This window comes from Hylobates moloch, unplaced genomic scaffold, assembly GCF_009828535.3.
Source record: "Hylobates moloch isolate HMO894 unplaced genomic scaffold, HMol_V3 SCAFFOLD_1, whole genome shotgun sequence".
NCBI classification, from domain to species: Eukaryota; Metazoa; Chordata; class Mammalia; order Primates; family Hylobatidae; genus Hylobates; species Hylobates moloch.
Window position 1 is genome coordinate 122,876,796 of NW_026652276.1, and position 22,128 is coordinate 122,898,923.

The 22,128-nt window shown below is 39.0% G+C and overlaps 1 long non-coding RNA gene across 2 annotated transcripts in view; it reads left to right on the forward strand.

The window, feature by feature from the left end:
• The first annotated feature begins 250 nt into the window (after nucleotides 1-250).
• The window catches only part of LOC131382031 (uncharacterized), a 28,992-nt gene continuing 7,114 nt past the window's right edge, over nucleotides 251-22,128 (forward strand). The window contains exons 1-3 of one of the 2 annotated variants that reach the window (XR_009211184.1): nucleotides 251-309; nucleotides 16,626-16,726; nucleotides 20,926-21,053. This is a non-coding gene — a long non-coding RNA (uncharacterized LOC131382031). Of the gene's footprint in view, nucleotides 310-13,128; nucleotides 13,170-16,625; nucleotides 16,727-20,925; nucleotides 21,054-22,128 lie in introns of those variants that run through there. The other variant, XR_009211181.1, reaches the window with a different exon arrangement.

Below are 22,128 nucleotides of genomic sequence, written 5' to 3' on the forward strand. Positions count from 1 at the left end.
CCAAACCCTTCACATTACATTGGTCCAGTGTGAACATCCTCTCTCCAGTAATCCCAAGCCTGGCTCATGATTCATACTCACTGTCTCTGTTTTTTCTCAAAAGAACCTCAGCATTAGTTTACTGTCTTGTCTTTAATTCCTTTTTTTTTTTTTTTTTTTTTTTTTGCATCTAGAGATTTCTTTTCATTCCTTGCAAGATCAGAAGTATCTTATTCTTGATTTCTAGATGTTTGTGGTGAAAGTATTTCACTTTGCCTAAGCTTCTACAATGGACAAACTGGAAGTGTCTTGCCACGTACGTCTTACCAGGTCTGTTTATACAAAACTCCTAGATGATACTAAACCATTATTTCTCCATAAACCATGCTATTTCTGTTATAAGAGGGTAAAAAGTCATTTTCCTCTTAAGTATCTTCAAACCAATTTGTTTTTAAATACAGTTTAAGCATAGTCTCGAGAAAAAGTGTTATTTCATACCCTTTCAAATGAAATCCAACACCTCCCACTTTTTTTGAGAACATTGCTCTTCCAGCTTTCTTCCAGCCTGTCTCAGATATTTAGGTATTAAGTTATATTTAGGGGTGTCCTCTTTGATTGAGTGAAAGTATGGAAATCTCAACTAATTATTAAGAATTCAGAGAGATGACCATTTGATCAGAGTAGATAAAAGTAACAAACTACAAATACAAATAAACCAGAACACACTGCAACAAAACAAACAAAAATGGAAATTCAGGGAATATTATTAAATTAGCAAGTGAGAAAAAAATATGTCACGTAAAATAATTTTGTCTTCACTACTATCTCTGTTTTACAAATGAAGAAACAAAGACTGAAGAGAAATAATTTGCCTAAGGCCATCTAGTGAGTGAACGGCAGAAGCCAGATTCTAACCCATCCAATTTGATTTCATAGCCATGGCACATTAGCTGTCTGGCTCCCATTGGGATATGAACAAAATAAACCACCATTCCCATTACGATCCTCACAGCCTTGTTCCCCAAAGTGCTCATTTTCATCTTATATTTCTTCTTCCATTTTCTAGACATCATTGGCATTCTAGTTTTCCAAATCAGAAATGTTATGATCCTCATTGCTCTTTTACCTTACATATGCAATTTGTCAGAAGAGCGCTGATTCTTCTCCTTGTTTCTTTCTTGGTAATCTTTTTGTTTCACCTTATGTCTACTGTGATGCTCCTGGCTCCATCACCTCTCACCTTCTGGGAGACTTACGCTGTCTGTAATAGCTCCACCTGTGTGCTCGACCTATCCTTTGCATCTCTCTTCAAACCAGTGCCTAGCGGTTCCAGGGATCTTTTTCTAGAACATTGATGACAATCTCACTCCATCTCTAGCAATTACTTCCACTGCTAAGAAGGTGTTTCTCAAATTCACTTTAGTGAAGAAACAGTTGATTTTGTTTTTGTTTTTTAATTAATTATCAGACTGGTATGACGTTCTTGTCTCCCTGACACAGCTCGTTCCATTGGAAACTGCCCATTTGAGTTCCACAGCACTAAAATCTCTCTGTGATCTGATGAGTCATGTTTATTGATTGTGCACCTGAACAACACAGCAAGGCCAGATTGCTAAGTTTCCAACATAAATTCTCCTAGATTCTCAAGGCTAGTAATTATTTCATGACAGTCTGGCATTGGCCTTGCAGTTACACTGTGAGTAGAATCAGTTTAGTGACTTCTATGGACTGAATGTTTTTATCCCCCAATAATTTATATGTTAAAATCCTAAACCCCAAGGAGGATATGTTAGGAAGTAGGTTTTTGGGAGGTGATTAGGACATGAGAGTGGAGCCTCACAAATGGTATTAGTGTTTTTATAAAAGAGGCCCTAGATGCAGTAAGTCGAGATCGCACCATTGCACTCCGGCCTGGGCAACTGAGTGAGACTCACTCGAAAAAAAAAGAGGCCCTAGAGAGTTCCCCCACTTCTTCTACCCTACGAAGGCACAACCAGAAGGCCCCATTTATGAATCAGGAAGCGACCACTCATCGGACAGCAATCTGCTGATACGTTGATATCAGAGTGTCAGCTTACAGAACTGTGAGAGATCAATGTCCCTCCTTCATAAGTCACCCAGTCTATGGTGTTTTGTTATTGTTGCCTAAATGGACTAAAACAGTTACTACAGCAAGAATTTGTGTAAGATTTAGATGTGAATCCTTTATTGGCTTCAGAAAAAATGGAGTGAATTGGAGCAAGTCACTTGGTTCCCTTCCTTTTTTTTTGAGATGAAGTCTCTCTCTGTTGCACAGGCTGGAGTGCAATGGAACTGTTTCGGCTCACTGCAGTCTCCACCTCCTGGGTTCAAGCGATTCTCCTGTCTCAGCTTCCCACGTAGCTGGAATTACAGGCCCCCGCCACCACACCTGGCTAATTTTTGTACTTTTAGTAGAGACGGGGTTTCACCTTGTTGGCCAGGTGGGTCTTGAACTGCTGACCTCATGATCTGCCCACCTTGGCCTCCCAAAGTGCTGGGATTACAGGTGTGAGCCACTGTACCCAGCTGTCACTTGGTTTACTTCTCTAAAAAAATATTTTATTTAGAGATCATCACAGAGTTGCTGTGACCCTCAGAGAATATAAAATTACAACATGATGTCTAGCACATTAATTAATCGCAGCCAGTGATATTTCTATTTCTGACGTAAATTCAGACTCCTTATCCTTTTCCCACAAAGTCCTTATTATCTGGCTTTTGCCTAACCATTCAGCTTCCTTTCCTGGATTTTTGCCACAGCCTAGGGGCTTGACTTTTGCCACATCATGGCTGTTCTTTGGCTGAAATATTCTTCTGCAACTCCAGTTATCTGTTTTCAATAACTCTCCCCGAGGAACGATATCTAGCAACATCTTTTCTTTGTCTGAGGAAGCTGTGCATCCTCTTTGCTGGGTGCTCTTTATGATGGAGTACTTACTGCATTGTATGTGTTCACTTGCATACCTTATGATAAAATCACAGATGAATATTCATCTTCAGTGCCCATGTCTACCAGACACATACTAGAAGCTCAGTGAATTAAAGAACTGATAAATGAATGATTGAGTAAATGAATAAATGGCCAGCTCATTTGAATGGAGTTCAAAAAGTTGACAAATGACTTCTCTAGCTAAATATATAATTGATTATTTTTTTCTTACTAAAATTACTGAGACTATGGAAGCTGTCATTTCTAATTTTTAAGCTTTTTGCACCTTATGTTTACCTAAGTTCATTGATATGCATACAGTTACATCAAAGAGAGATTTTAATTGGAATCTAATGCCCAACATGAAATCTAAAGGATGCAAAATCAGAATTAACCACACACGATGAGGCTATTGATTGAATAAAGGCTTTTGTTGTTTTGCATTTCTCAATATGTAAAACTGGAAATAATTATAGAGCAATTCAGCAGAAGTGATGGGGAAACTAGGTTATTTCCACTATAATCAGTGGAGCTATTGACAGTGGCAGCCCTTGTCTTTCATTCCTGAGGCCCTCAGTTTCCCTGACTCAGAGCCTCCCTGATGCTGGCATGGGACTCTCCTTGAGATCAGTGTTTTCCTCTTCACTACCTACTGATCTATCCATTAAGTAAGGCACAGAGTTTCCAGGCCAAGCCATGCTCAGGTTCATACTGACTCTGGATGATTAAGTTAGCTTAAGGGCCAAATAAGTGCTTGTGGGATAACCTTAGAAATATTCCCACTTCCTACATTGACATTGTGGGGATATGTACTGCTAGGGGAAGAAAACAAAAAGCAAACAAAACAATGATGAAAAAAACCCTTTACTTGGTCACATGTCACATCACAATTTGAAATTTGAATTATATATATTTCAAGAAGTAACATAAGGTATTTACTTTCATATTTACTAGAATATTGAACTTTTGTCTTTCTACAATTCATAACTTAATTTTAAACTATTTTTTTCAGAATATCTGAAGTGAGGTTTATTAGTGTCCATTTTTATTTTGAGAATTATGTTCATTCTTTGAAATTGGTTGTTGAACCAATGTGTTCTCTGTTTTTTTCACAACTAGTACTCGTTTTAAAGGAAAAAGCAAAGATTATTTTATAAATTAAATAAGTGGTGAGGAAAGTCAAAAATGTTAATACTATTCAGATTTCTGGTTAGATCACAGACTTTCTTCAGGAATCAAAATGTCTTCCCTCTATCCTTGTTTGAAAGAGACTTTTTTGATTTCATCAGAGGACTTCTACAGCTAAGAAATACAGTCACATGAACACAATGGGAAAAATTTAAATTTTTTCTTAATTAAAAAATGTTGAGAACTTGAGAAATTGTTCTAATATGATGGATGAGAGTATTTATCAATCACCAGAAGGTAGATTTAGAGGTATGTTCAGAGCACAACCAGCTCAAAGAATTGGAAAGGCCCAAGTAATAATTGTCACTAAAATATATGAGCAATACCCACACAAAGAGTATTCTATTCATTCTCAGAAATCTATACAATTGAAGAACTCATAAGCATTTTTTACAGAAAACAAAACTTGTAATTGTAGTTTACGTAAAGCTAATTTATACAGCAGTTTTATAAAAGCAATGATTTATATATATGACATATTTTGGATTTGAACAATTTGAGTTTGAAGACCATTGGGCCATTTCATTTTTGCCTGCCAGTTAATAATCTGAGATTAACAGAAGTTAGTTAGTGCTGAACAGTTGCAGTATGCAAGTTCCTTGAAGAATTCACACTGAATGTAAACAGGAAGAACCACAGTTTTGCAGGAAATTCAGGGCTGATCAGATTGCAGGCCTCATTCTGGAGACAGGATAGTTTTGGATCAAAATTACAAAAAAAAAAAAGAAAAAATTTTCTCTGAAATAAACTCCAACCCTTCCAAACTCACTTTTATTAACATTTAAATAGCCTAGATGTTAGTTTAATTTTTAAAGTAATAAAAAAACATTATTTTCTGCCAGTGATTTATGATTCTGGCAAGAATTTCAATCTTAAGTATCCCAAGTCTGCTATTTATATAAAATGATACTATTTGTTTTACTTTTATTTTTATTTTAGACCAAGGCAATAGATCTTGGTTTTAAGAAAAACTTGGTTTGGCAAAATAATGAAAGAAATAATAAACATCTGTAATTAAAAAACAAAATACCAAAACAAAAACAAGCTGATTAGTGTCCAGGTCCCCAAAACTTGTTTATTTCACTTACTTTTTCTCAGAGACAATATGAAAAAGAGAATCACCTGATCCTATTTTACTTCCTTCATTTAGTACAAGGTCTGGGATGGAAAGATCCAAGTTGATGTTTTGGCTTACCCCTTCCTGAGTGTTTTGACCAAGTTATTTCTCTGGGAAGAAGCCAGAAAAGTTATCAACCTCACAGTTCTATGAAGAGAGATGACTGTGAGAATGACTATAAATCTTTTAGAAACTTGAAAGCATGTTCTGATAGGTGTTGTTATTGTTGTTGTTACTCTTTTCATCCTGGCTAACATCTTAGAGTAAAACCAGTACTGGGCATCTCTCATAAATCAAGAAGAATTTTCCACAAAGAGAACATTGGATGCTATGATCTGTGAGTTGAGAAGCTTTATGTGGGTCTCTGGCAAAATTTAGAATGGGATCTTCATGTGGTTTGATTTAGGACAGAAAATATATATTAAAATGATCACCAGGAGCTTGCACAAATTAACTCTTAGAGAGACAGGAAAGTACTACTGTGCTTTCTCAACCAGCAGAAAAAAGGACTGTCACAGATGTTGAATCATTCATTTTACAGGTTTTTAAACAGATTTTTGGAACATCTCGGGGTAAAATGGGCAGGATGCTAGCTCCATTATTTGCTTTTATGTATGTTGAGATATTAAACCATACAATGATGACAATGGTGATGACAGTGAAAGGAAGGGGGCCATGCCAACACACTGTAGCTCTTCCATGGCTCAGTTCCCACTTGAAATGTTGTGTCATTGGAGAAGATAATCATATTGCTAAATTTAAGGTGACAGAATGATGAGAGATCCAGTAAGATGATCCCAGCTTCAAATGTCAAAATCATTAAAATCAAGAGATTAGAGAAAGAATAAAAATACTCGCAATTAAGTCTAATAAAGCTAAGGGTGAAGTTTCTTCTTAATATTTAAAAATTCCAAAACACATATTTTCTGCATGTAAGCAGATAATTAATCAATATTTCAATATTTTTCTTTCTTTTTTTTTTTTTGAGACAAAGTCTTGCTGTCACCCAGGCTGAAGTGCAGTCATGTGATCTCTGCTCACTGCAGCCTCTGCCTCCTGGGTTCAAACAATTATCCTGCCTCAGCCTACTGAGTAGTTGGGATTACAGGCATGTGTGCCACCACACCCAGCCAATTTTTGTGATTTTACTAGAGATGGAGTTTCACCATGTTTTACAGGCTGGTCTTGAACTCCTGACCTCAACTGATCCACCTGCCCTGGCCTCCCAAAGTGCTGGGATTACAGGCGTGAGCCACCATACCTGGCCATCAATCAATATTTCTTAAATTAATACATAAATAAATGCATGAGTGGGCAGAAGGATAGATGAATTTCACATTCTGTGTGAAGAAGAGTTTACTTGACAGTAATTTATACTTAAAAATACAAATGCAGAAGTCATGAAATCAAAGCTGGGGTTCCCTCACAAACCATCTGAGTGTCTCTATGGGAGTTCTTCCACTGGGAGAACTGAGGTAAGGTGGCCATGGCCTCCCAGCCAGTAAATAGCACATCTGAGCTCAAAGAGGTGCTGTTTGCCTTCACACCTGGCAGGTAAGAAGAGCAGAGTCAAAGACAAAAGGAGGAATGAGGGAGCCTTGAAAGATTAAATTGTAGAATTAGCCATGACTGGCTAATGGTCATGTTCCCTTCCATGCATATCACTTGCTTTTACTGTTTGAAAATTCTCCACATGTATCACCTCATCTCCAAGTCCAAAGATAACCTGAATAGGTGATCTGGACATCAGTTCAAAGGTAAGGAGATGAACATCTTTCTTTATGGATATTTGGATGTTAATATGTTTGTAAAGCATGCAAACATCTTTTAAGCTCTATATTCTGCACCCTTGAGAAGATGTCTGTATTGCAGTGGTTCTGAAACTGTGGTAGCCACATCAGCAGCATCAGCAGCTCCTGGGTGCTGGTGAGTAACACGAGTTTTCAGGCCCCACCCAAGACCTAGTGAGTCAGAACCTCAGGACTGGGCCCAGCAGTCTGAGTTGTGTCAAGACTTCCGGCTCATTCTAAGGCACACTCAAGTCAGAGAACCACTGTTGTATTATTGGTGCAAACATCCCAACAGAGAAAGTTAGAAATACAATTTATGAAGATGTGGAAGAATAAGAGATGTCAAGGTATCTGTAAAGGAAGAATAAAATCTTATTTAGATGGTTAAAGCCCAGCAAATATGTAGTGTTTAATTGACATCCGGGAAGGTTGAGTCACTTGTCAAAGTTCACACAGCCTCCTAGGAGTTTAAATCATTATGAGTTTAAAAACACATTTAGAATGACTACTGAGAATAAAAATGAAAAAGGACAACAAAAAATATTCAATAGGAAGCGATTCCAAATGCTAGGAATTGCTAAAAGAAGCTAGAGAGGAATTTATCTGTCAAAGCAATGCAGTTTGCTTTTTTCTACCCTGCGGTACTAAATCATGCTTTTAATTCAATAATGGCATGTAAGAATAAGCTCATTAAATGAGTTAAACTTTTGTGACCCTGAAAACTAGTTTTCTGCATGTTGAATCTGTTGAGAGCACAGCTGAGACCCATCTTCTACCATCTCTGTTGACATTTTTATCAGGCAAGAGGTCACTATGGTAATTATAGAAGAGAAAAATATAAACAAGTGCATATTTATTGTATTTCAGATTTTATCTTCCGTGTCTTCTATCCTCATAGGATGCAACTATCTTTCACACTGATAAGAGTGGCCTTCCTCCATGTTCACTCTGTCAAATGCCTTGTCACTTCGTGTTGGAGGATAATGTTTATGTCCATGTGAATGAAAAATTCAGACAGGCACAGATTTCAAACTCTCAGCAACTAAGAACAAAGAAATTTTGAAGTAAGAAATCAAAATTTTTTAAAAGCTTAACATTTGTTTCACTTATTTAGAAAATATGATTTTAAGCATTTACACCCTTTTTTTAAACATTAAAAATTGCGACGAGACACACCAAGTGTGAGAAGCCTGTTTATCAGGTGGCTACATAAACTCAGGAATGGAGGAAATGTGATTGATGTAAATTTATAGTAAGCAGTTAGTGACTCAGGTGGTAGGTTAATAAAAAACTCCTCAGAAAGGGCAGAATGGACCTCAGGCTAACAAGGCTGGATTGTACATGTTTAAATATCTTTAAAGATAATGAATTGGCCAAAGAATCAGGGAACTGCCATGAACACAGAGAAAAGACAGTAGTTGTGGCAGAGGCAGATAAGACAATTGACCCATGGACAGCAATTGCTACTTTGCAAAAACGACAGCTGTACTGCCCTGACCACGCTTTTTAGATTACGTGCTCTCATTTTTTTCTGATTCTGTATCTCATAAAGACTTGCTTTTGCTAGTTTTCCAAATATGGGAAAAAATGCCTGGTCAAACCACTGTGCATTCCAACCTGCAGGAGGATTTTTATTTATCATTGTGAATTAGTAACACTGACATTGCTGTTGAGTTCATTTATTCATCCAAGTATTTCCTTAGAAAGGAGCTTCCTGGGTTTCTGAGATAGTGAGCACCCTGGTAGGGGGGAGAAAGATGGCATGCAGGTGTTACTATGACTTACTTTGGAAAGCAACCCAGTGGGACACAGCCCAGGACAATGATCTACCTGTCAAGGAGGAGGTAGTGGCACCAACTGCACTTTGGAGAAAATGACACCCTTGAGCTGGTTCTAAAATGACAAATACAGTTTGGCCAGATTTGTGTTTTTGTTTTATTTTGCCTTAAAGGAGTAATAGGAAAGGACTTGGAGGCAGAGAAGGGGACAGAAAAGCAACCCTGTAGGTAGAGTGCCCCATGGGGGTGGTGGTGTTAGGAGAGGAACTGTTTCCACTAGGAGCCTTTGAGTTGTGATGTGCCAACTTCCAGCCGCAGTGCCCAGGGCAGAGCAGAGAAGTCAGGCTTCAGGGAACACTGGGCTGTATTCCACAGGCAGATGTCAGGAAGGAGGAAGTGAAGAGCCAACAGAGCACTTCACTTGCTGGTAGCAGGTGGAATATGGATTGAGAGACAACCAATGGATTGAGAGGTGGAACACGGTGGGGGGATTGGTTGAAACAAACAATAGAAATGTTGTGTGATCCACAAAGGCAATTTTAAAATTCTTTTTTTTTTTTTTTTTTTTTTGAGACGGAGTCTCGCTCTGTCGCCCAGGCTGGAGTGCAGTGGCGCAATCTCGGCTCACTGCAAGCTCCGCCTCCTGGGTTCACGCCATTCTCCCACCTCAGCCTCTCCGAGCAGCTGGGACTACAGGCACCCGCCACCACACCTGGCTAATTTTTTTGTATTTTTAGTAGAGACTGGGTTTCACCGTGGTCTCGATCTCCTGACCTCGTGGTGCACCCGCCTCAGCCTCCCAAAGTGCTGGGATTACAAGCGTGAGCCACCGCGCCCAGCCTTAAAATTCTTTAATAGCCAAGGAACAAGTGAAATAAATTTGATAATGTAATTTATTTAACACAATACATCCAAACTTTTGTCATTTAAAATGTCATCAGTATACAAGTTTATTAATGATAGTTTATACTTAATCTTCTTGTACTCGGTGTTTGAAACCTTGCATGTATTTTACACATAAAGCATATTTTTATTTACAGATGCTAAACTCATCACAATTACTAGATCTGTATTTAGATTTCATTAAATTTAAAGTTGAAGAGTACATTCACATGCCAGAGTTTTTCAGAGATTCTGAAAGGGTTTTTTTCTCTCTCTTTTGTTTTTTGTTTTTCTGTTTTGAGATGGAGTCTGGCTCTGTTGCCCATGCTGGAGTGAGGTAGTGTGATCTTGGCTCACTGCAACTGCCACCTCCTGGGCTCAAGTCATCCTTCCACCTCAGCCTCTTGAGTAGCTGTGACCACAGGCACATGCCACATGCCCAGGTAATTTTCTGTGTTTTTGATTGAGACAGGGTTTCACCATGTTGCCCAGGCTGGTCTCAAACTCCTGAGCTCAAGCAATCCAACGGCCTCAGCTTCCCAAACTGCTGAGATTACAGGCGTGAGCCACCATGCTCAACCAGAGATTCTTAAGTTTTCTAACAACTGAATCCAGTATCTATATTTTCTTGATTTGATGAAATTAAATACTACTAAAACTTTACATAACTGGTTACACCAGTCACATTTCAAGTGCTCAGTCGATAGTAACATGCGGCCACTGGCTAGTGTATTGGACAACTCAGGGATAGAGCAAGGAGACTTGGAGGATAGGATCTATTTGGAAGATTTATATTGTGGTCACAGAAATCATGACAACATTTTAAACAAGGTTAATCATAGAAGAATGAATATGAGATGGAATATTGGAGAACTATTAGAAGGCATAACGGACAAACTTAGTAAGAGAGACAGGGAGTAGTCAGGCAAGGTCCCCAGGGAGCTGGTGTGAGGGAGTGCGCAAATGGTGCTCTCCCAGGAAGACTGTGTGTACAGGAGAAGACAAGAGTTGAGAGAGAAAGAACAACTTCTACTTTGGACAAAGCAATTCCAAGGAGCCCATGGGACTCTGAAGCAGACTGACCACACACAAATAGCCCTGGAGGATTAGTTCTTTGAAGAGAGTTGGAAAGTAGTTATTGAACTTTGAGAGCCATCCGCAGGTGGTAGTCAAAACCCGCCAGGCTCTATGAGGTCTTTGTTAAAGTGAGTCCATCTCTGAGCGGCACACGTGCTTCGGCACACGTGCTTCGGCACACAGAGAAAATTAGAGTTTGAGCCTGAAGAGTCCTGGCACAAATTGTGGCCTATGTTAATTTGACCTAAGTACTGCCTGCTGCTGACATCTTGGTAGGCAATTTGCTGGTGTCTTTGGGAAACTCCTAGATTCACAACTTTGTTCCATATTTGTCTTCCAGATTTTGCAGGTGTCATCTGCTTGTCATCAAAGGCTTATAAGCAAATATATTTAAGAAACATTTTCCTTTCTTTACTTATCCCTAATAGATAGTAGTTTTGTGTCTCATAGGTTACATGCAAATTAAACACATATGAATGGGAGAATTCAAATACACTGAGGAAAGCTCTAGATAATAGATGTGGTGTTATTTTGTAAATGTAAAAGCAGTCACAAGTTATACAAGTTACCACTAATTAGTACAGAAATTTAATGAAACTTTTTTTTTAGTACAGCAAATAGGAAAACTCAGTTTTAAGTTTGGATTTTATATTACAATCATTAAATATGAACTCAATTTAAATTGGAGAAATTTAAGCTTTAGAATGAAAAGATTTCTTTCTACTTTTATGGAAGAAAGTAGAATTCTTTCATCATTACTGTACTTTTTAAATTATTTATTATACTTTAAGTTCTGGGGTACATGTGCAGAATGTGCAGTTTTGTTACATAGGTATACATGTGCCATGGTAGTTTGCTGCACCCATCGACCCGTCAACTGCATTAGGTATTTCTCCTAATGCTATGCCTCCCCAGCCCCCACCCCCCAACAAACCCTGGTGTGTGATGTTCCCCTCCCTGTGTCCGTGTGTTCTCATTGTTCAACTCCCACTTATGAGTGAGAACATGCTGTGCTTGGTTTTCTGTTTTTCTGATAGTTTGCTGAGAATGATGGTTTTTAGCTTCATCCATGTCCCTGCAAAGGACATGAACTCATCCTTTTTTATGGCTGCATAGTATTACATGGTGGATATGTGCCACATTTTCGTTATCCAGTCTATAATTGATGGACATTTGGGTTGGTTCCAAGTCTTTGCTATTGAGAATAGTGCCACAATAAACATACGTGTGCGTGTGTCTTTATAATAGAATGACTTATAATCCTTTGGGTATATACCCAGTAATGGGATTGCTGGGTTAAATGGTATTTCTAGTTCTAGATCCTTGAGGAATTGCCACACTCTCTTCCACAATTGTTGAACTAATTTATACTTGCACCAACAGTGTAAAAGTGTTCCTATTTCTCCACATCCTCTCCAGCATCTGTTGTTTCCTGACTTTTTAATGATCGCCATTCTAACTGGCATGAGATGGTATCTCATTGTGGTTTTGATTTGCATTTCTCTAATGACCAGTGATGATGAGCATTTTTTCATATGTCTGTTGGCTGCATAAATGTCTTCTTTATAGGCAGAAAACTGAAACTAGACCCATTCCTTACACCGTATACAAAAATCAAGTCAAGATTGATTAAAGACTTAAATGTAAGGCCTAAAATCATAAAAATCTTAGAAGAAAACCTGGGCAATGCCATTGAGGACATAGACATGGGCAAAGACTTCATGACTAAAACACCAAAAGCAATGGCAACAAAAACCAAAATTGACAAATGGGATCTAATTAAACTAAAGAGCTTCTGCACAGTAAAAGAAACTATCATCAGAGTGAATAGGCAACTTGCAGAATGGGAGAAGATTTTTGCAATGTGTCCATCTGACAAAGGGCTAATATCCAGAATCTACAAAGAACTTAAACAAATTTACAGGAAGAAAACAACCCCATCAAAAAGTGGGCAAAGCATATGAACAAATACTGTACTACTGTTAATAAGAATCATATATAATAATTCACAAACATTTCATTAAAGGGCTGGTTAGAGTAGCCTTTCCTTTACGAGTTCCTCTTCTTTAAAGGACAGAAATGGCAGTGGATTTCAAGTCTCCAGCAGGACACAGCCCAGGTGCTCACAATGGGGACACAAGTGATGACACAATGACCCAAATCAAACAAAGTGAAACATCATAGAGGCAGGAAAGTTCTGCCCCAAACCCTACAAGAATAGGGATTTAGAAAAGCTTAGACATTCATAGGAATAAGACCTCCAGCTATTTATTGGTTGTTTACAAGCTCAGTCTGATTCAATTGATAATTAGATAGTAGATATCACCTGTAACAATTGGAGCCCTGCAGCCAAGAGGACCCTGTGAACTATTTCACCTGATTAGGCCACACTAGGCTTTTGTGCTTGGGTAAGAGGTCCTGCTTCCCCAGGACACGGGCAGCAGCCTGGAGAGAGGAGTCTCAGAGGGTAACCCTGCTCTTCTCAAATATGGAGAGCTCCTATGTGGAAGGGCAGTGAGTGGGATTTATCTTTTTCTGGGGATTCCAGATGGCAGAGAAGTAAGTTACCAATAAGCAGTGGTCAAGGGTTTGAACTGAGAAAGAGGAGCACAAGTGCTTCCCAATTCTTCCCATGAAAACTTTTGGGCATTACACATAATGCCTCTCTGCCTGCCAATGTCTCTTATGAACCAACATAAAAAGACACTGGCAGGCAGAGAGAAGGCAGCCCAGCGAGGGACCTTCAGACTCAAGGCCCGGTGTGGTGGTGAGTGCCCTGGTTTTTTCTTTTTACCTCACAGGTTACAGACTTGGATCTCAAGAAGTGAGCAGTGAGGAAAGGCCAACAGGCACAGAGAAAATGAATCAATAAATGCAATCCCCCAAGAAAAAGCTCGCTATGTCTAGCCAAAGCACCAAGAAAGGGGCAGCCTAGCAACACAGGAAACTTTTAGACAATAATGTCCCCACTCCAGCCAAATACCAGAGAAAAACTGTGGCCCCACCCCCACCCAGGCCAGGAAAAGCCAGGCAGGGACCCCAGACTTCCACCCTGCACTGGCCAGAACAATAGGCTGCAGGGAAGTGTCCCAACCCCAACCTGCAGCTGAGGAGGTGTTAGGGAATGCAGAATAGGGACATGAGACTCATATCCTCACCTAGTGGATGCCACCCCTCTTCCCCAGTGTAACACAAACCACGCACATGTGGAGCAGATGTGGGGCAGGGCTTCCACCACTACTAGGCTGTCCTCCTGCTCCACCAGAGAAATGTCAGAACTTTCACCTCTGCCCAGCAGTAAGGAGGCCAAGACCCCTCACCGGGTGTCTGTGAAGGCCTCTGGGGAAGCACTAAAAGGCAGAACCATTTCTCCTGCCCAGGTAATAGCAGAGGCCTCATGGATTTTACGAACCCCCACCTCTACCCACAAAAACTAGGAGTCTCTCCCCACACTCAGTGTAAATAGACCCAGGTGGAGAATCTTGACTTCCACCCCACCTGGCAAGGTAGAGGCAGTGGGCCACTTCCCCAGCTGGAGAAGTGTCAGAGGAAGCCACTAAAACAGGCAAAGGATTCAATAAAATCCAGAGTTTTAGAACATAATGCCCCAAATGCTCAGATTTTAATAGAAACTCAAACATAATACTAACAACCAGGATATGTTGGATAAAGTTTCCAAGAAAATTCCTTTCGTTTAGTGATATGTGAAGCAGAGGGGGAACTGGCTTCTTGAAGTTAAATTGTGAAAAACCCTCACAGGGTTTGGGGTTCATATAAAATTTAGATTGGGACATCCCTTATGACTTGGTGATAGTACTGTAAGAAATAGCTTTTCTACAGTTGGACTGGGATATGTTACTTCTAATTGGATGTTTATGGTGACCCTGGTATTAACTTTGGCTAAAATATCTAATGATGATGGTAATACTTCAGCCTATAGCGATTCTAAAGTCCAAATGTAGCAAGAGGTTAAGTTGGTTACTGAGGCTAAGTGTTGCATTTAAATAAATAAATTTAATATTTATAGTTTTCTGCCTTTTAAAACATATTTCATATTACATGTGGCTAATTAATTAAATAATTAATGGAAAATGGCCATGTAAATTGCATCCAGTTAGGCCCACACTGCTGAGTGGGATTTGAGTGTGAGAATCCAAGCACAGAAGCTGAATTTGGGAAAATAGTCTTGCTAAAGAAAGGTAACCAAAACAGATATTCATCTTGAATCTAATAAGAATCTTTCTTTAACTATACAATTATTTAAACTTTTGTATTTTATCTTTGTTAGGCATTGTTGCTTTTTTGAGATACGTTTTAACAGTTTCTTTTCTTTCTGCATAAAAATATCATTTGCAGATTTCAAGTAATACAGCATCCACAAGAAATCCTTGCTATTCTAATTCAGTGAGTCTAGGAGGAAATTTCTCACTTAAGTGTCCATTTCGTTGAACAGTAAAACAAAACTTTGAATGGAAAGAGAATCCATTTGTTGAAATGTAGGAAATAAAACATAATAATAAAAATCTGTGGCTGGGCACAGTGGCTCAAGCCTGTAATCCCAGCATTTTGGGAGGCCAAGGTGGGCAGATCACCTGAGGTCATGAGTTCAAGACCAGCCTGGCCAACATGGTGAAACCCCATCTCTACTAAAAAAAAAAAAAAAAAAAAATTAGCCGGGAGTGGCGATGGACACCTGTAATCCCAGCTACTCAGGAGGCTGAGACAGGAGAATTGCTTGAACCCGAGAGGCGAAGGTTGCGCCGAACCGAGATTGTGCCACTGCACTCCAGCCTGGGCGACAGAGTGAGACTCTGTCTCAACAATAATAATAATAATAATGATGATGTAGAAAAGGGGTTCAATATAACTTTTTTAAAACAAAGGAACTGTAATGACATGACAACACAACTTATCAGCATTTCCCAAGGGCAGTCATTAACATGTTATTTAAGATGTAACTTCAGTAGAATAAGAATCTTAGGAAATGCTAGATCAAAGTTAAGGTGACTTCCTTCTGGGAAAGTCTTGTCAGTTTTTACTGTGGTATTGGTCATAGGCATCTCAGAAGGAGGATATGGTATTGCAGGAGCCAGCACCTCTCAAACTCATACAACATGGAACCACCCCTGCCCTTCCTCTCTCCCCTTTTTTTGCAAAGCAAATTGCACACTTGTTCCCATTTTTCACACAGTGACTAAGGGTTGGGAGGATGTGTTAGACTTCAAATTAGCGTCCTGGATTCAGGTAGGTATCACCGATGAGTTGGCTTTGAGAATTTGACACACTTAGTTTCTTTTGGCATCTTTTTCCTCATTGTTAAACAGGTGATATTATACCTCCCTTGTAGAGTATTTTGAGAGAATGACTTGTTATATATGGGGAAATATTTTGGAACTTTCATATGAAAAATAACCCTTAATGCCTAGTGTACATAACTGGGTCATGACTTACTGGTCTCTGTTGGCACTGGCTTCAGCGATTACTTTCTTTTTGCCATTATTAGTTCATGCACACATGGCCTTGCAGAAAGCTCAGGTCAAAGTGAGTCACATGCTGTCCAGTGAAATGCTTTTAAATGCCCTGCTGGGTCCACATGTGGCTAACCACAAGAGAGCATACAGTGACTTCTAGTGAATGGCCACAGGGAGTGAACATGACTTAACTCATTTATTTCTTTCAAAGCACGTGTGTTGTGATTATCTCTGTTTTACAGATAAGGAAACTGAGGCTTAGATAATTGAGAATAAGTAAGTGTCAGTCAATGACATGATATAGGGGGGTTTCAAGTCAGGTTTCTCTGTCCCCATTCTGTAAGCTCTCATTTTAAGTTATCCTATTTTTATTCTTTAACTCTTCTCTTTCAGTGGCAGATTTTCCCGATTCCACATTTTGGAAGTATCAAGAGCTGTTTCATGAGATAAGCTGGCGAGAGGAAATAGACTACTCTGGTGGGAAACTAGAGCAGGTGGGTGGGAGTGACTTTCCTCCTCTCTTCCTGTTCCTCATACCCACCAGACCCGAGGTCCCCTGCCCATCTGTTCTCTACAGACCCCACTGAAGCCTCAAAGTCCTTGCAAATGTTGCAATATCCTTCCTTCCTCCTTCTTCCTTCCTAAAGGCTCCAGCTTTTCTGGGCCATACCTTTCCATCTCCGCTACCCCATCCCCACCTCTTTTATAAGGCTCTTCCACTCAGGGCTGCTATTGGCCTTTCTTAGTTACCCCAGGGCCAGGTGACAGACAAAAGCCCCAGTCAACACTCCAGACCCTGCTGAAATTACTCAAACTAGCTCATCCTAAGCCCCTTGTGGTATGTCATGCCTCCTGCTTCCAGGGAACTGTGAGCTTAAACTTCTTCCATTATGACAGTCATTTCTGTGTCTGTGTCTGTTGCAAATAAATCCTGGGTATAATTAAAACACCATGCATCAAACTCCAAGAAACACCAGGATTCATCCTCTTCTGTGCTTTTTCTGAACACTGGTTAGAACCTACTTTGCACTTAGCTGGTATGACCTAAGCTTCTCTATCTATTTCTCCTGCTAATCTGCCTGCAAGCCCCTCACCGGAGGTGACACTGTTTTATACACCTCACTCTTAACATACTGTCAGCACAAGTGGATGTTTGATAAGTGTTTACTGAATCTGAAATGAAATTTATGTTGGAGGAGGTGCTCAGAAATTTATCTAACCTCTGATCATTATATCATTCCCTGTTTGTACTAACAACTTAACTAAATTATTACAAAGAGGTTAAGTATTTGTTGGGCACCTACTTTATCCCAGGACCTCAAATTTCCTTTACACTAAAGAAATAAAACTATGATTTGCTTCCAAGTGGTGTCCTATCAGGTCCTCAATCCTCCAAAACAGGAATAAGATCCATCCTATTTCTGTGTTTGCAAATTCATCCCGACCCATGTAAACAGTCTGCAGTGATTCCCAGCAGAAACTAGAATATGAGTGTAGAACACGATCTTTTATTTATTTCATATGTAACATCTGAAAAGTTAATTTTTTTCCCTGCAAACAATGCCCAGCAGCAGAATGAATTTGAGATCGTCCCAAAAGATGTATGTCTGCACCGCATTTTTCTTGACAGGAGAAAAAGTGACAAGAGCTAATTAAAGGAAAACAAAATGTTCTTTTTTGATGACCCAACAGACCATTCTTTTCAGTCACACTTTATTATTATTAGTTTATCACTACCCTATTTCTTTTAGGTGTACTCAAGGCAACATTCTCCCTACTTCCTGGTCTACTAGTTCAAGAAAAACGTTTGTTTTGAGTGCCACACAGCAAGCCCATTTTAGAAGTGTTTGTATTACTAATAAAACATTTTCATATTTGGATAGTAATATGTATCATTCATATTTACTTTAATTATTTCACCATCACATTTATAAAAGCTTTCCAGTTAACAATTCCTGTTTGCACTCGTGTCTCTTTTTATCCAGAGAGATAGTCACCTTATAAGTAGGTTGGGATTGTTTTCCGTGATTTTCTTTAAGGACACCTGAGTCCCTGAGACATGCAGCGGGCCCTCCAACAGCAAACACGAGACAGTGAGCTGGACTCCAGGGCTGTTGCCATCAAATTCCACATTCTTTCTTCTCTGTTAATTCGATGCAAATATTTCCTATTTTGCCCTTCACACTTGGAATATTTGAACTGCCATTATGTGTTCAACTTGAGAAAAGCTGTGACTAGGAAACAAATATTGCTGGCTTCTAGTGACCTTGAGGTCCATCCTCCACTTGCTTTTTTTGGTTAGTTTGCCTTTATTTAAATTTATTCAGTTCCTGACTTGCTACTTGTTTTATTTCTTAATATTTACCTTCATTGAAGTATCCAACCATCACAGACACATTTTTCGTTTCATTCAATGAACTGCACTTGAGCAGCTACCACTTTTCCGGGCCCTGGGTCCATGTGAAGGGCATTAGGTTGAATTACAATACCAATGTGCTCCTGCATGGAACTTCGTGTCCACCAAGGGGGTCAACCTGTAAGGAGGGTGGCTGGACCCAGGGGATCAGCCTGTTATCACACAACAATAGCAACACCCCCCACCCTGCCTTGACCTCTTTGCTCTGTGTGGCCACCAGTGAAATCTGTTTAAGGCTGTTCCCTTGATTAAGGGTCTTTTGTGATTTTCCATCATGCACTGGGTCTGTTAATCTTGTAATCTGCTAAGAATCTCATAAAAGCTATGACTTTTTAACCAAGGAAATGCACACCAGGATATATAACCAGTATTTTGCAAGCACTTCTCAGGAGCTTCATGCCCCTGACAGACATCCACTGAGCCTTAAATATCCCCTGCCTAAAACAAAAAGTCCAAATTCCTAAAATCAGCTTGTCACCCCACTTGCATAGCCAACTCACATCCCTATTTTCTCTGACAAAAAGAAACTTATTCTCCATGTTCCTCAGACAGACTCATGCCTCCCTGGTCCCCAGTCTAACCCAAACTGTTCACTTACCTGGTATGTCTTTCTCTTCAACCTGACTGCACATCTTCCGTGCTGTGTCATCTTACCTGAGTCAGTATCCTCATTTGTAAAATTAAAATAAGAGAACCTACTCTAAAGGTTTACTGTAAGAAGGACATTAGCTTATAATCTTTAAAAGTCTCTAGCCCACATAAATGCTACACAATAAATACTCTCCTTATCCCTTATTCATCCTTAACAGTCTCACTGGGCTGACACCTTCTCTACGAAGCGTTCTCTGATTCTTATCCCTAAGATGTGAGTTGGGTGAGCTCCTCAATGCTTCCCCACATCCTGCACCCATTGGTACTACCAGACACCAGTGTAGAAATAATTCCAATTAGAAATTTTGAGTTCTCAAGTTCAGAAATGTGGTCTCCCTCAACCTAGTGCCCAGAGTACCCACTGATGAACAGTCCTCACTCAATAAATAAATATTAATCGAAGGAATGACATGGAAGATGCACATGCTTTGCCAACAATAAAGAGCTTTATGCAGTAAGCAACTATGAGTGCCAGAACAGGTGACTTACCAACCTCCCGAGATATTCCTATCAGTGATGATTTCTCCCTAATTATCTTTATCCTAGTTTATATGTACTCTAGCAAACAAAGGATAGCAAATGTTAAAAGTTATTGACAAATCCAAAAGTTAATTTTGCTTTAATGACCCTGTTTGGTTACGAATATTAAAATTTAAATATAAACAAGCGATGAGTATTACATATATTACAGGAATAATCCTATTACATGAATATACTTTATAATATGAATATAACAAACACAGATTAATTACCTTTGGCCTGAACTCTCTTAACTCTGTTACATATATGGGGACTATTTCTGGGCCTGATGTTGGTATAAAGAGAACTGTGTTTGCATCGTCATTGTCACTATCTAGTTGGCAGATGAGGCATTTGCTACTCCAAGTCTCTGTGTCCCTATGAATAAAATGAGGAAAATTCCATAATCCCATAGTTCTCAGAGGTTTTGTTCATTCCTTTTCCTTCTTTTTTTCTCTAATCATGTCTGCTTGCCTTATTTCAGCAAGATAAAATATGATACATATACACCATGGAATACTACGCAGCCATAAAAAGGAGTGAAATCATGTCCTTTACAGGGACATGGATGGAGCTGGAAGCCATTATCCTCAGCAAACTAATGGAGGAACAGAAAACCAAATACCACATGTTCTCATTTATAAGTGGGAGCTGAACAATGAGAACACATGGACGCAGGGAGAGGAGCAACACACACTGGGGCCTGTCAGAGGGTGGAGTGGGGTGGAGGGACGGAGAGCATTAGAAAAAATAGCTAATGCATGCTGGGCTTAATACCTAAGTGATGACTTCATAGGTGCAGCAAACCACATGCCACAAGTTGTTACCTATGAAACAAACCTGCAAGTCCTGCACATGTATCCCACAACTTAAAATAAAAATAAAAGTTAGAAAAATGAGGGTGATAATAACACTGAAGTTAAAACCATGCTATCTTAATTCCAAAGATGGGCATGATTTTAAAAAAATTAAGTTGGATCCCTACCTTATTCCATATATGAAAATCAACCCAAAATTGACCAAAGAAAAAAATGTAGGAGCTAAAACAAAAAATCTTAAAGGGGAAAAGTTTCATGACATTAAATTTTGCAATTATCTCTTGGATAGGACACCTAAAGCACAGGCAACAAAAGGAAAAAAAATAAAGCAGACCATCACAATTCAAAACTATGACGCTATCATCAGAGTAAGAAGCAACTCACAGAATGACAGAATGTATTTGCAAGTCATATCTGGTAAGGGATTAATATCCAAAATATACAAATAACTCCTATAGTTTGACAACAAAAAAACAACCTGAGTCAAAAATGAGCAAAGGCATTAAGACAATTCTTCAAAGATATAAAGATAGTCAATAAGCATATAGAAAGACACTGAATCTCACTAATCATTATGAGAATGCAAATCACACCACAGTCAGATGCCACTTTGTACTCATTAGAATGGTTATTATTAAAAAAAGAAGAAGAAAATAACAGATGTTGATGAGCATGTGGAGAAATTGAAACCCTTGTGCATTGCTGGTGGAAATGTAAAAATAATACAAACACAGTAAAAAATAGTTAGGTGATTCCTCAAAATTGAAAATAGAACTACCATATGATCCAGCAATTTCACTTCCAGGCACATACCCAAAGGAACTGAAAGGAGAGATGAAAAGAGATACTTGCACACCAATGTTTATTGTAGCATTATTCATAATAGGCAAAAAGTGGACCACTGGTGAGTAAATGAGTAAGCAAAATGTGGTATGTACATGTAGTGGAATACTATTCAGCCTTAAAAAGGAATGAAATTCTGATACATGTTACAACATGGATGAAACTTGAGGACATTATGCTAAATGAAATTGGTCACAAAAAATACTGTATGATTCCACTCATAGGAGGTACTTAGAGTAGTTAAATTCACAGAGATGAAAAGCAGAATAGTGGCTGCCAGGGGCCAATGGGGAGAACAAAATAGGGAATTATTGTTTAAATAATAAATAAACTACAGAGTTTCAGTTTGGAAAAATGAAAAAATTCTGGAGATGGTTGGTGGTGACATTTGCACAACAATGTGAATGTAATTAATGCCACTGTATAATTAATAATGGTTAAAATGGTAAGTTTTATGCTTTGCATACTTTATGACAATATTTTAAAATATTGACGTGCCATTTGTAAATGTTAAAAAAAGGGAAACAATTTATCTGCCTCTCACAGGAGTGTAAATATAATAAGTCAAGGTAACATGTTACATAAAAGATACATCATTAATCCCAGGCTCAAACATTTATTTCCCTATGTCTGGATGGTGACTAAACTT